This window comes from Crocodylus siamensis, chromosome 2 (genome assembly GCF_052110815.1).
Source record: "Crocodylus siamensis isolate JL-2025a chromosome 2, ASM5211081v1, whole genome shotgun sequence".
Lineage (NCBI taxonomy): Eukaryota > Metazoa > Chordata > Crocodylia > Crocodylidae > Crocodylus > Crocodylus siamensis.
Genome location: NC_143396.1, coordinates 222,765,260 through 222,778,620, shown reverse-complemented (window position 1 = coordinate 222,778,620; position 13,361 = coordinate 222,765,260). Strand labels below are relative to the sequence as shown.

Sequence of the window (13,361 nt, the reverse complement as noted above, 5' to 3'; positions counted from 1 at the left end):
CAAGAATTTTTGTGGATGATATCTTTCATTGGACCAATTCCATGGTTAGGATAGACTTAGACAAGCTTTTGAATGCCATGCATACCTCTCCAGGTCTCAGCAGGCTAAGTCTACCCCAACCATGTAGTTGGCTCAATAAAAAATATCCACAAAAATTCTTGACAATATTATTTAGTATGATATATTTGTTACTATCATTTGATTTCTTAGACTCTTTGCTTTTGTGTGGGATACTCTGAGTTTTTCTTTAATCTCTGGGACATTATGACAAAAGGAAAATTAGAAGCATATTCATTCTCTGAGTTGTAGAACATGAACAGTTACGATTTCAATAAAATCCACATTATACAATGAGACTGCCTTTATAAGTCCAGATTTTACTGCCCCCCCAAATTTGAAACAAACCCATCTGAATTATCACAGACCTACTACACCAGGATAGATTTATTAAAGTTAGAGAGAAAATGGGAAGCAATATAAAATGGGATGAACTAAAAAAGAAGTTAGGCATTTCCATTCTTGAGGACTTTGCTAACTTTGTGGAGACCCTTCTGTGAAAAATGATTTAATTTGGAGAGGTTTTTTGAGTGCTTGCATGGACTCCTTAAAGAGAAGTCATAGGTAGCTTTAGGAGCAAATAAATCCCAGTAGGATGTGGCCCATATTTTGTTTCTGTTTTTAATGTGGTAGATGCCAATTCTTCAAGCTTGCGTGTAAACACTAGGCAGATGGAAGATGACAAATAAAAAGTAATTTGCAAGTAAAAATATAATTGCTGATGTTTTCTAAAATTAATTTTATGGTAGATACCAAAGAGCAGAAAATGTAATTATTTATGTATAGCTTGCTTACCAAGACAGTAGTATTATAATCTCTTTCTCTTTCAAATTTTAAAATAGGAAAATTTAGAGAACTGTCCACTCATGAGATGAAGCCAATACTTTACCTTATATTTCAATTAGCTTTTATGTCAGAAAGACTCTTTATTTTGATATATTACAGTGAATTCCTTATGAAAGTTTTTCCATGGGACTACTGAACCTAAGTAAACAAGTAATGATCATGGTGGCAAAGCTCTTACAGGGCATGTCTGAAGATTCAACATTGATTTGGAGAATAAATGATTCAGCCATAGACACAGCTTTAAATGTTTCTTCTACATACCTCGAGATAGCAGGTGCAGCTCGTGAACACCACGATGCCAGGGTGGATGGAGTGTCCCACAGGAGCATGGGGAGGCCCCCTGCATGCTTGGTGGTGAACCTGGAAGTAGATTGGAAGTACTTCTGGTCCACTTCCATGTCTGCTGCTGAGAACATAGGGGCCCCCCCCCCGCAACTCCCGGTTGCCAGTTGGCCTTGGGGAGTACCTGGGTGTCCCCCAGACCCAGGAGGCACCACTTGCTGAGCTGGGGGATGCAGGGGGGCCCCCCGGTGGACCCAAAAGTGGAATGGAAATGCTTCTGGTCCACTTCCAGGTCTGCTGCCAAGCGTGCTGGAGAGCATCCTGTGCTCCTGTGGGACACTCCATCAGCCCCAGCATTGCAGCATTCACAAGCCCCCAGTACCTTGAGGTATGTAGAAAAAACATTTAAAGCTGTGTCTGTCCAAATCGCCAAATCTTTCCAAATCTCTCTGAATCAAGTTGGAGGGTTCTGATTTGATTTGGAGAAATTAAAGGGTTTCCCAATTTGATCTGGAGATTTGGCCACCGAATCAGGCCAAATCTCCACTGAATTGAATCAGGGACTGAAGCTTCATGCAGCCCTAATGTCTACATGTGCATTTACGCCTGCTTAAATTTACTGTGTAGTGCCCCTGTGGCCACCTGGGGGAAATCCAGCCTCTAGCCACATGGCTGCCAGCCCTTGGGACTAACTTTATTCCCAAACAGAAGCCAGGATAGGTGGCCAGCCGGGAGGCCTGGGGCTGGGTTCAGGCTGGCCCTCTAGTTGCTGGACAGACCCAGCAGGGAGGCCCCCTGGGTTACTGCATAGTAATGTAGACACATTACATTTGATTTATTTTCTTCCCTTAAGCCCAAAGAAAAACTGGTAATTTAAGCAAGGGAAAAAAACCCAAGAAAAATATCATGTAAAAATGTAATCCACAATACAGGGAAACTATCAAGCAGTTAAAACCTAAACTTTGAACTTTTGTTAGAATCTGAAAGGGAAATTCCTATGAATTTAAATTTTGCTGAAAAAGTTACTACTCAATCACCAAGTAATAAAATATGACCTAAGGAAACAAGAGCAATATTTACATAATTTCATGCATAACAATATATAGTGCTTCCTCATTTGCTCTCTCCTTTTGAACTCATTCCTCAGAGATTTTCTCAGTCATCAAAACCACAGGTATGAAAAGGCATGATACTTATGTGACCCATTTACAAGTTGCAGCTGCCGCAGAAGGACAAAACTGGCAAAATTACAGATGAGCTCATAAACAAAGTATAAATTAGCAATATTCAGCCAAATAAAAACAGAACTAGCATGAAAAAAATGTTATGTTCAAGTTTTAAAGAGTGTACAATAAGCAAGTGTTTATAAGGCACCTATGGTAGGCAATACTGATTTAATATGTTTTTCTGTGATAGACTGGCAGTTGTGTTTATGTTTTATACATTTAAGATGAGATTCTTTACCTCACCAAGGCTTGGTTGGATGCAGTGGGGAAAAGAAACTGGAAAGAATTGGATGCAGCTTCTTGGTCATGTACCACAACATCCAGGACCAGTTCTACCTTATGCCATGAGAGTATGGTCTCTCTTTGATCCCAGATTAGTAAAAGATCAGGTATAAGTGACTGCAGTGGCAATGCATAGGGGGGTGCACTGGCATGAGTGCCGGTGCACCCCTGACAGGCGGGGGACAGGTGGGAGCACCAGTGCCCCCCCTTGCAAGTGCTGGCCAGGGAGTGGGGCCACCAGCAAAAGTCGCCATGCCATTTCCAGAAGTGGCATGGCCACTTTTTGGTGAGTAGGATTGGCCATGGGGGACCCCCTCCCCGGTCAGTGGGAATGGCCATGGGGGGACTCCCCCTTCCCCGGTTGCTGACTTAAGAGGCACCAGTCACCCATGAGTGATTGCAGGAGTGGAAGATCCCTGCCATTGAACTGAAACACTTCTTCCTTCCATCTATGCCAAGATGAGAGCCAGCTGGTAAAAGATGTGGCCAACCTGCTAGTTTATGGCCAAAGGAGAGCCTCTTGTATACAAGAAATTCTTTATTAGACACAAACATTGAAAAGTAAAAACAATAAAATAAAAATCCACTCCTACAAATTAGTGTCCTTTAAGTATGACTAATTTTTTATATGCGTTTTCCTTTTCATCTCAGAAAGATTTATTTCCATTTGTTTAATTGCTAACTATGTACCAAGCACCATGACAAGTTGGCATGTTATATATTTTAAAAACAATGAGTTAGTCAAGTTGGCATACAGGATAACATCAAAATAGTCATTCTGCTGATAAAACCCCACACAAGACAAAAACACATAATTTCCTCATTATACCTGAAAATCCAAGGACCATGAACATTGTACATTAGAGCTGTTTAGTAAAATACTGAGAAAAAAGTCCCACTTATCAATTAGCTACCCTACTGTTTTTTAAAGACTTCTAGAAACATAACTTGGAAACATGCAGTTCAAGCTTAGATAATGAGATTATTTTAATAGATATTCTTTTAGTTTTTTGATTAAACATTTTCATATTTTAAAAAAAGAACAGAACCCTACTTCACACATACACTAGCTATTCTAAAGGTCAAGTATTATCTGGAAATGAATAACTATCTGAGGCTTCACAATCCTCAGCTACTCATTAATTTCCCTAACAAGTACCACTGCTTAGGTCATCCATCTGCATTTCTCCTAATATCTGGCAAACCATCACTAGAAAGTTTTACTTAGTTACAACACCAAAAGGAATTGCGAATAAATATGGCCTTAATTGACTCCTTCATTGACAGTCTCTGAAGACAGGAAAAGGTCCAAATGGGTTATGGATGATGAATGCACCCTTAAAGTTTTAAATATAAGTGTGAAGAGATCCCCTCTCCCTCTCTCTGACCCTCACTTGGGTCAGCCCAGGTGACCCCTCTCCCTCCCTAGTCCTTGTGGTCCAGGCTGGTCAATCAGGTGACCTGGCTGGACAAAATTCCTAGGGGGAGGGGGAAGCTCTCTCTTTCTTCCAGTGGGCGTCTTGAAGCTATAAGCAATGTACCTCAGGCAGTGGCCTGGTGAGTTTTGTAAGCAGAAACCTGGAAGTCTGCCAGGAGACAGGAATTACGTCTAGCTAAGTCACATCTTAAAAGGCTCACTGTATCCAATCTCTGTAAAGACTCAAGTTGCTTTTGTTTGCTCAAAGTGTATTCTCACTTTGGTATTCAACCCCTCCCCCCTTGCCCTCCCTCATCAATAAAGCTGTTGGGTTGCAACCTGCACTGTTGGGCACTGAGAGGGAGAGACCTACCACTCTCTGCCTGGCCAGAGAAGTTTGTCTTTTTATTTTCTCTCAGTTCTTCCTGATGCTATTTGGGAATGCTTTGGGCTGAAAGAAGCACCCAAAAATATTACTGTGGGCAAAGCCCCCCCCCTAGGTTTGTGGGGTCTGTGTGCCCTGGGCTGCACAGAGCCCCGGTGGTGGCAGCATTACCCTAGGTTTGCAGGGGTTCTCCAGGAGGCGGGACAGCCAGCTGTAGGCTCCCTGAGGGAGACCCTTGAAGTGAGGTTTTGGGCCTGGCCTCTAAGTAGTAGTGCCCCCTACTGTGCCACCACCATAGCACCTCAGGAGCAAAATCCTATTTCAACTACTTGACAACCACAGTGCAGTTTGAGATTAACTTTGAGCTACCTGCCAATTGTGTAGGAGCAATTCTATTACTCCTTCTGAGTAAGTGCCCCTATTATAGGAACAGGATCATCCTCCAGAGACACACAGACATCTCCCTAGTAGAACAGAATCACTCTGACTTAATAGATGCACAATGATGACCCACCAATGAAAGTGGATTCTGCCACAAGTGAAGCCACTGGCAGCATGAGGTTCATCATAAGACACCTGATACACACTACTCTGTCAGTTAGTCAAGGCTGAACACTATGCTGCTATAGCTACTCTGTTAACAGTGCCCGAAGTCATTAGTTTAATGCTAACTCAGATATGCCTACACAAGCAGCAATCCTCTCTCTGGATTGCAGTGTTGATACACTCTAAGTTATACCCAAAGCATGCTGACATGTGGAGATAGGCCACATGAAGCACACATTGATGTTGTCCATGCTGTTCCTCTCCGTTGATAAAGAAAAGACATCAGATTTCTTGTAGTATCCAAGACTGTCAATGACACAAAGTCACTCAAAAGCAATTTTCTTGAGAAGTATTGGTGAATACCATACAATATATTGGTTTAGCGACCTTAGTGGCCACAGGGGTAATATTTTACAGGGTGAAGCTGCAGTCTTCCTTTCCCTGAAGGCCACGGGCATCTGTGATCGGGGGGCAAGTATACAGAGCTGTGCCTACCATTCAGTGTTAGATGAAGAATGGGGGTATAAATTTTGCAACCACAAACTGCATGCATCCAAAATGAGACTGCTTGGGGTGGGGGATAATTTCAGCCACAGTTGTATGAACAGTTCTTTATTAACCTATCAATATACTGTCCTCGTGAATTTCTCATCTAGGAAGAGGTTATATTCACTGTTAAGCAGTCAATATTTGCATGCAGTGACAAGCCAAAATCCTTTTATTAAGGACAAAATTGTTGTATGTATCTCCTTTACTGTAAGATAAAAGCACAAGGATGAAAGGACTGGGGTTCAAAAATAAAAAAATTGTTTGTCCTACTCTATAGGCACTTCTTTTGCCCAACCACAGAACTAGATTAATAGAGTCTGTGAACAATGTCTGCATTCAGCTTTTCATATTTCTACTCTGATTGTAAATGTATTGTGTTGCTCATGGCAACAGAATATTGATTTCTCAATGTCAGTATCCTACATTAAAGCAAAGGGAAGTAAAAACATAATGGGGTCATATCAAAAAAAATTTAGATGTCAAACACAAGGTGAAAGAACTTGGCCAGGTCCTTCAGTATCCCACAGTAAATTACTCTCTTTCTCTCCACCCCCCATCCCTGCCCTTCAAGAAAGGGGACTCATGCTTAACTCTGCTGCCCCAGGATATGTTAGCAAGAGATGTCATGACTCACTGCCCCTCCTCTCTTTCTTCAACCAGCCTTCAAGCCATTGTTACTTCTCTGTGAAACCCGTCTCTATGAGAGTATAAGTAAACACTCAGTATTTTACTTGTCTGAAATGGGGAGAGATGGGGGAGAGAATCTGTTCAGAAACTTGTGGGCAGGACAAGAACAAACACAAAAGCATGAATGATGTAAGTCCCCAGAGGCTAGGGGGGCACGGTGACCACCTGCAGGTGGTGGTGGCATTGGTGGGGGCGTGGTGGCAGCAAGCAGGGAGCTCCCGCAGGCAGCCATGGCGATGTTGGTGGTGGGCTGAGTGGGGACCTCCTGCAGGCGGCCACAGTAGTGTCAGTGGTGGGGGAATGGGGTGGCAAGTGGTACTTTTTGCAGGGGGTGCACCGCCAATCTCAGGGGATGCATGTGCACCTGTGTGCACCCTCTACATGTCACCAATGCACAAAAGCAACCCATGAGGTCCCTTCAGAGTTTAAGCCCTGCCACTCCTGCTCCTTCTTTCCTTCATGGGGTCTCTATGGAGCTGCACAACAGTGGGGGGAGCAGCATTCTTACCCAAGGGGAGCCCAGCTGACTTATTCCTAGCACATCTGCAGAGAAGGATGACAGCTCTGAGCAAGTTCCCAAGACATATTTTTTTCCCTTCTGGATAGTTTGCCCTTTGAACATGAAGCACGTCATATGGCATGAGTTTTTATTGAGTGATATTGCCTTTTGCTTGATCAAAGTAACATCTGCCAGAGTTCATAAGCAGAATTTAGGAGCCTAAGTCTAAAATTTCAGTCCTGACAACCCCTGCTCAGTTGTCCTTTTTCCAAAGGCTGTTAAATGTAAAAATAGATGGACTGTCTTTGGAAGCTGGAATTGGAACTCAATTCCCCATCCCAGATAAGCGTCTTCACAACTAAGCTACAAACTCTGTCTCTGGCCAAATACATTTTGAAATTCTTTTCTGAGCACTAGAAAAACTTCCACAGGAGGAGTAGAGGGTGCCCTCACATGACTAATTTACAGGCTGGTGGTTAGAGCACTTCACCGGGCAGTTTGAATTTCTTCAGACAGATGAATGAATTGAACTTGGGTCTGCCATATCATGTATGACATTTCTAAAGACTTTTTTAATTGTAAAAAAATAGGGGTAGAGGGGTAGGGCAGGAGGGAAGAATCCTCTAGTCATGTTTTAAGAGAAAAGAGTGACTGCTGTTCTTGAAAGAGAATTTGCAGATGCCTACCTTCAGGAAAGGGTTCCCATCTGTGGCTTCCATGTGGATGGAAGAACCTCTCTACAGCCCCGAGAAAAGTACTTAAGCCCTAAGGGGGACAGAGCTGAAGTTAAGTTCCTCCTCAGAGTTTTCCTACTGCAGTGATTCTCATCCCTTTTAGACTCAAAGCATATACCCCTCTTTAGACTCCAGGTACCTCACGAAAAATGCCAGCTTCTAGTTTCCACTCATTTTTTGAGAGCAGAAAAGCAACCGAGCAATTCTTCTACTGCAAAGAACTCAGAAAGACCATGACAATTCAGAATGTTTTTAACACTATAGATTCCTATTTGAAATCTCTGGGTTTAATCTTGTGAAAAGTGTTTGCACACACCTAAAGTGCCAACATTTCTTGGGACCCTGCAGCACCCTTGCAAGGATCTCAAGGCACTCCGCCTGAGACTCCCTGCCCTACTGGCTAATTCAAGGTGAGTCTATACTGAGCATTTTGACTTTAGGTGGCTCTTGTTTCAGCATACTGGGTTGATTTTGATTCCCATTCTGTCACCTAACTGTCCTCATACTTTATACAGAAGGCTTTGGACCCTAACTCAGGGTTCTTGATTCCATTCCAGGGACCAGACACTTAAAAACCATGTGTTGTGATACTCAGTGTTGTGGCCCCTAGGTCCCTTTTTGGATGTAGCCCAATGTCCCTGGTCAGGTGCACACTGCTGAGGGAGAAACATTTACTCCTATATCAGTTTGGATTCTAAAGATGGAGATGCAATTATTCATAATTTAGCATATATATTACTACAACTATTTGTAAGGATTATAATGTTGTCCAGGCCTTTTAAAAACCCACCCTCAATATTTGACATGAAAACTTATGCAGTGACATCCAGAGAATGAAATCCATGGATTAACTACATGCTCTATGAAAGAGCATTTCCTGTTCATTCTTCAAGTTTTACTAGCTCTTAATTTTGTCACATGGCTTGTCCATTCCCATATAAGCAAAATAATAATCTATAGTGTTTTAATATAAAGGATCAGTAAATAAACAAATCTGGACAATCAATTCCACAGTCAGCATACATTTCACAGCTACCTTTCCATATATAACATCTTATCTTGGGGTGAGAAAGAGCTATACATATCCTTACTGCAGACCTCTCATAAAACAGGTCATCTTGCCTCTCATCTATGAGTTGTTTTATGCCTAAAAACCACAAAGGACATAGGAGCACTACAGTGCACAACTGGTGCCTCCCTCTTTGCAACTAATTTTTCATGTGACATTATGTTATGAATATGTGGCTGCTGCTATGCTTTCAACAAACATATTGAAAGACTTCCTTCATTGCTCTTCAGCCATTTCATACACATAGCACATGCAGAAGCCAGAGAGAAAAAAAGATAGACAGAGAGAGAGACAGGAAGAGTGATGATGACTTTAAAATGGTTGAGATACAAAGAAAGAGAAAATAATAGGTCCACTGAATACCCTCTAAGTACGGTTTTATAAAATGGCTCATTTTGGACCTTTCATTAATGTCAATCAGAGATGCAGTTTTATAATTTGAATACAGAGTTTTTAAGCATAAAGCTAAAGGGCAAGTACTTATAAATATATAAGTGCATCCTATCTGGTGTAACTAATTTGTAAAGTGAATAATTATTACTATTTTGAAAAATAAAGTGTAGTGTCTTACATTTTATAACAACTGCATAATGAGTTGATGACAGGCTTAGCTACACTTTATAACAGCTAAGTTAGCACCACTGTCAACAAATATATTTCTATCTTTCATAATGATAATTTAAATACTCCTGCTAGAATTTACAGGATTTTCACTAGAGGAAAAAAATATTATAGACTGTGAAGTTTTATCACAGGAACAGGTAGAACATAAATTTACAGTGTGTTCAGTCTCCAAACATTAAAACTCCATTGCTCCTGAAATGGGAACGTCTATTTTTTTTAAAAAAAGGAAATTAATGCTACATGATAGAATTCACCCTGGAAGCTAGGATAGCTCATGCAGGACAAGCAGAATTACAATGCTCTGGGATCGTACTGGCTGGAGATCTAGAGAACAGAAAAGTCCCTCAGCTAATGGAGGATGCTAGTGCTCTATAATACCTAGAAACCAACAACCATACAGAGGTAATGGAGGTTCTTATGTATTATCTGTCCATCAGTCCAGAACAGACTTCAGTTAACCATGCCCACGGGCACTTATGAATAGGGTGACCGTACATCCTGGTTTGGCCAGGACACTCTGGGATTCCATAGCCTGGTCACAGCCAGTTGGTTAAAAGTCCCAGGCCAGAATCTGGCAGGGAGATGGAGCAGCATTGTGCATCAGGCAGATGGCTGGGCACTGCTGCTCCTATGCAAGTGCAAGGACATGTAACAGGCAGGTGGGTGGCATAGGCACCACCACTGCCTGCCTGGGACACCATGCCGCTCCAAGTCCCCACAGGACTCTGGCCCTCCTGGGACTTTTGACCAACTGGCTGGCACCAGGCTACAAAATCCTGGAGTGACCTGGCCCAGCTGGACATATGGTAACCCTACTTATAAAGGCAATTTTGGCAGTGAAACCATGTCGTAAGTTCAGTGTACTAGCTTCATCTGCTAAAAAAGCTTGCCATGCTGTTGTCACCTTGAAACTGGCTCAGACTGAGTTTTGCAGACTGAGTTTTGCAGTATTCCCTCCTGTCAATACCTGACTTACCACAGCATGGACACTGCTAAGCACAGGCCATGTAACTAACTATCTGCATGCCAGTACCCATTTCGTCCAGCTGTAAGGAACTGCCTCATGCCTCTGTTTTGGCAAACACCGGATCTTCAGGAAGGAGAAGGCAACAATCAACCCTTGTACCAAGTTCTGTTGTATATTTTAAGAGATGAGGGATCAAACTTCAATATGATCTCTGTGGTGAAAGGAGTTTTGGACAGTGTAGATGTGAATAAAATAGGGTACATGGGAGATGTAACTACTTGTTGGATGAGAGAGCTCATTTCTACACAAAAAATGTCCTGAGGTAAGGCTAAGCCCCTTCCTAGCTGCTCCTCCTTAGGCTTCAGACCAAACCATCTCAGTGGGCATGTCTACATGTGCGACTGACTACACAGGCATTATTGCACAGTCATTTAGTACTTGAGAAAGCAAGTTACTGTGCAGTCCTGTTTCCAACCCTACTGTGCAGTAGCAACTGTGCAGTAGCATCAGGTGCACAGTTTGTGCCTGCCAATACTATGTCACCAATGACATAGCGTTTTGTGTAGATGTGCCCAGTGAGGGCTATGTTGGACCACAAGCTCTATTTGCTGAGCTCTATTTGTATTTCACCTCATCCAGCCACTAGGGGTTATCCCCCATCCCTGTACTGTTTGGGTTGATATCTCAGATACTGTTCTCCCTTTTTTTATTCTTATTTGTATACTTTATGTTTCCTCTCCCCTTTCTCCTGGTCCTTCAGGAAAAAAACAGTTGTTAAGAAAGCTAAAACTAAACCAGAGACCCTCAAGTAGGATTCCTTAATCCTCAAGAGGAATGCTTGGTTTTCTTTAGCTCTTTTTAACAACTTGAGCCTGATAACAGTTCAGAAGGAAAATTATTTTGAAATTCAGAAAGGTCTGGGAATTGAGAACATTTTTCATACAGACAATAAGCAGGGACCTCTGACAATGAAATGATATAAATTAAAATAAGAAGCATTTTTATTTGTTATGCTCTGAGACAGATAAGGGATTCTTCTCTGAAAAAGACATCAGGAAGACAATTCTGCTTCTCATTCTACATGTGGTCTAATATGCAGGTCCAATTTTGGAAGGATTTGTGATTTCCTCCTCAATTAAAGACTCTATAGAAACAGCTTAGTGGCTTATATGATAAGACTTTAGTTGTTTTTCAGATCCCATTTTACTTCTGAGATCTGTGTAGTTATTTAGGCATACAGAACTGAAAAGGATCAACCAAATCACAGTCTAATCTCCTGTGATCACCAGCAGCCATATAACAGCTGTTAAGACCAGAAAGGTTCACAAGAATGTTCACGGTGGACCCCCTCACATGACATCAGCCACAAAGAATGCCCCCTAATTCTTGTAATCAGCTTAGGATCTTTAATACATAAAACCCAAGAGCCTCCAAAATATAATGCACCAGGAAAGACAGTAGGAGAAATAAGAGCATGTCCTATGCTAGAGGTTTTCTCTTTTGAAATAAAGGAGGAAACAAGTTTCTCAAAAGGAAATCTCTGATAGCAGGTTCACAAAAAGAGGTTTCAGAATGGGTTTAAAATATTTTCTGTTATTAACACTATAGTCTTTGATATAACCAGGTTTCTGGGGTCCTCAGATAGGCATACCATTTCCTTTATCTACATGTTCTTAGTTCTTTTCATGGTCTAAAATTGTTTGGAAAAGCCTTGAAGAAAACAAGTAAGGAAGCTTCAGACTCAAGTAATTCCTTAGGGTCCAGTTTAAGGAAAATATTTCCTCACTTTGGGCAAGAACCACAAAGCTGGTGGCAAGTACAAGAAACAGGCCTTTAGCTCCTCTGGCAGGGCTGCTACTTCATAGAAGCCTCTTAAGATTCCAAAGATACAATGAATTCAATCAGTTCCTCCTCCATAAATTAAAGGGCAATGACTCTTCTTCTATGGATGGCCAAGCATTAGTTCGCTGTTAGTAATCAATAAGAACCACGTAACTGACCCATGTGTCAGCCACTGTGAAACAGTTAGCATATCTCCTGTCCTTTCTTTACTTTCTTTTGCTCAGACCAAATGAAGTCCTATTTAGGACTCCATTTGCCGTTGTCTTATTTTGGGGGCAATTTCACCAAATCTATCTCAGGTCAGAGGGGTGGATCCTTCCAAAATTAGAAAAGGGGCTGCTGATTGTTCCTGGAGTTGCATCGTGGCATTAAGTTGTGTTTCTGAATGAGGAGAGATAGGAGGCTAGAAAGTAGAGACATGCGTACTCCCTGGAGCTGACAGAAATATATATTCTGATCCATCTTTCTTAATTTTAAATATATGCAGTTTATCTTGAGGATTTCCATTCTTATTAGGGATCCTTCTTTTCTTGTCTGCCATCAGCTACATGAGTCTACTTCAAAATCTTAGGTGAGTTAATGCTTCTTAAAGAGAAGAATTTTCAACTAGCAATAATCGTGCCTCGGATTAACCTCACTGGCTACGATACTGCCACTGCGCAAAGCTATAGAAGATATTCATTTCTAGTTTTGTGTGTAGAGGGAGGAAGGTTCAGGTCTCCCAGAGTGTTGTTCAAGGACAGTTGCTGCATGGATTTGCGATCACCTGGGACAGAGCTCCTTATCTGCATTACAACACTTGACTCACCTTGACACCAGCCAGGACATGCACTCTTCTAAGTGTAAAGTCCTTTTCTCTTTAGATAGATTATAAAGAACAAATTGTTGATATAAGGCCTAGGCTGACACCCTCATTTTTCAATATGAGAAAGCTTCTTTCCAAAGCCTGATGGTGTTCTTTGTTAACATGGTTCATTAAGCTTTTCTGCACCTGAAACTTTAGCAAACTTTTCTTCTGTCAAGTGAAGAATCCAGGTATTCCTAAATCATTCTTAATTCTGTTGCCTGCCACTGATATGGTGGAACAGCCGTAATAACCTAACCAGGGATGGATTGCAACAGTTAAAGAAGTGGTCCCTATGGCAGGCAAGAAGACTGTCAAATAGCTGGAGCTTCAGGTAACTGACTACTAAAGAGTGACTAATTCCCTTCTCAGTGGACCACTCCGGCATAATCCAAAGCAACAATGTACTACTATGATTTATATATAGGGCGAATAGTCTCAGTCTCCTCTATATATGTTTAATTTGACATTCAGGCAAAAGTTGCAAAAGACTATGCATTTGTTA

General features: G+C 41.7%; 1 protein-coding gene and 1 pseudogene across 9 annotated transcripts in view; both read right to left on the bottom strand.

The window, feature by feature from the left end:
• Window positions 1-13,361, bottom strand: part of GPHN (gephyrin) — a 612,917-nt gene that overhangs the window by 133,699 nt on the left and 465,857 nt on the right. The window lies entirely within an intron of this gene.
• Window positions 12,558-12,679, bottom strand: LOC149871756 (U4 spliceosomal RNA; annotated as a pseudogene).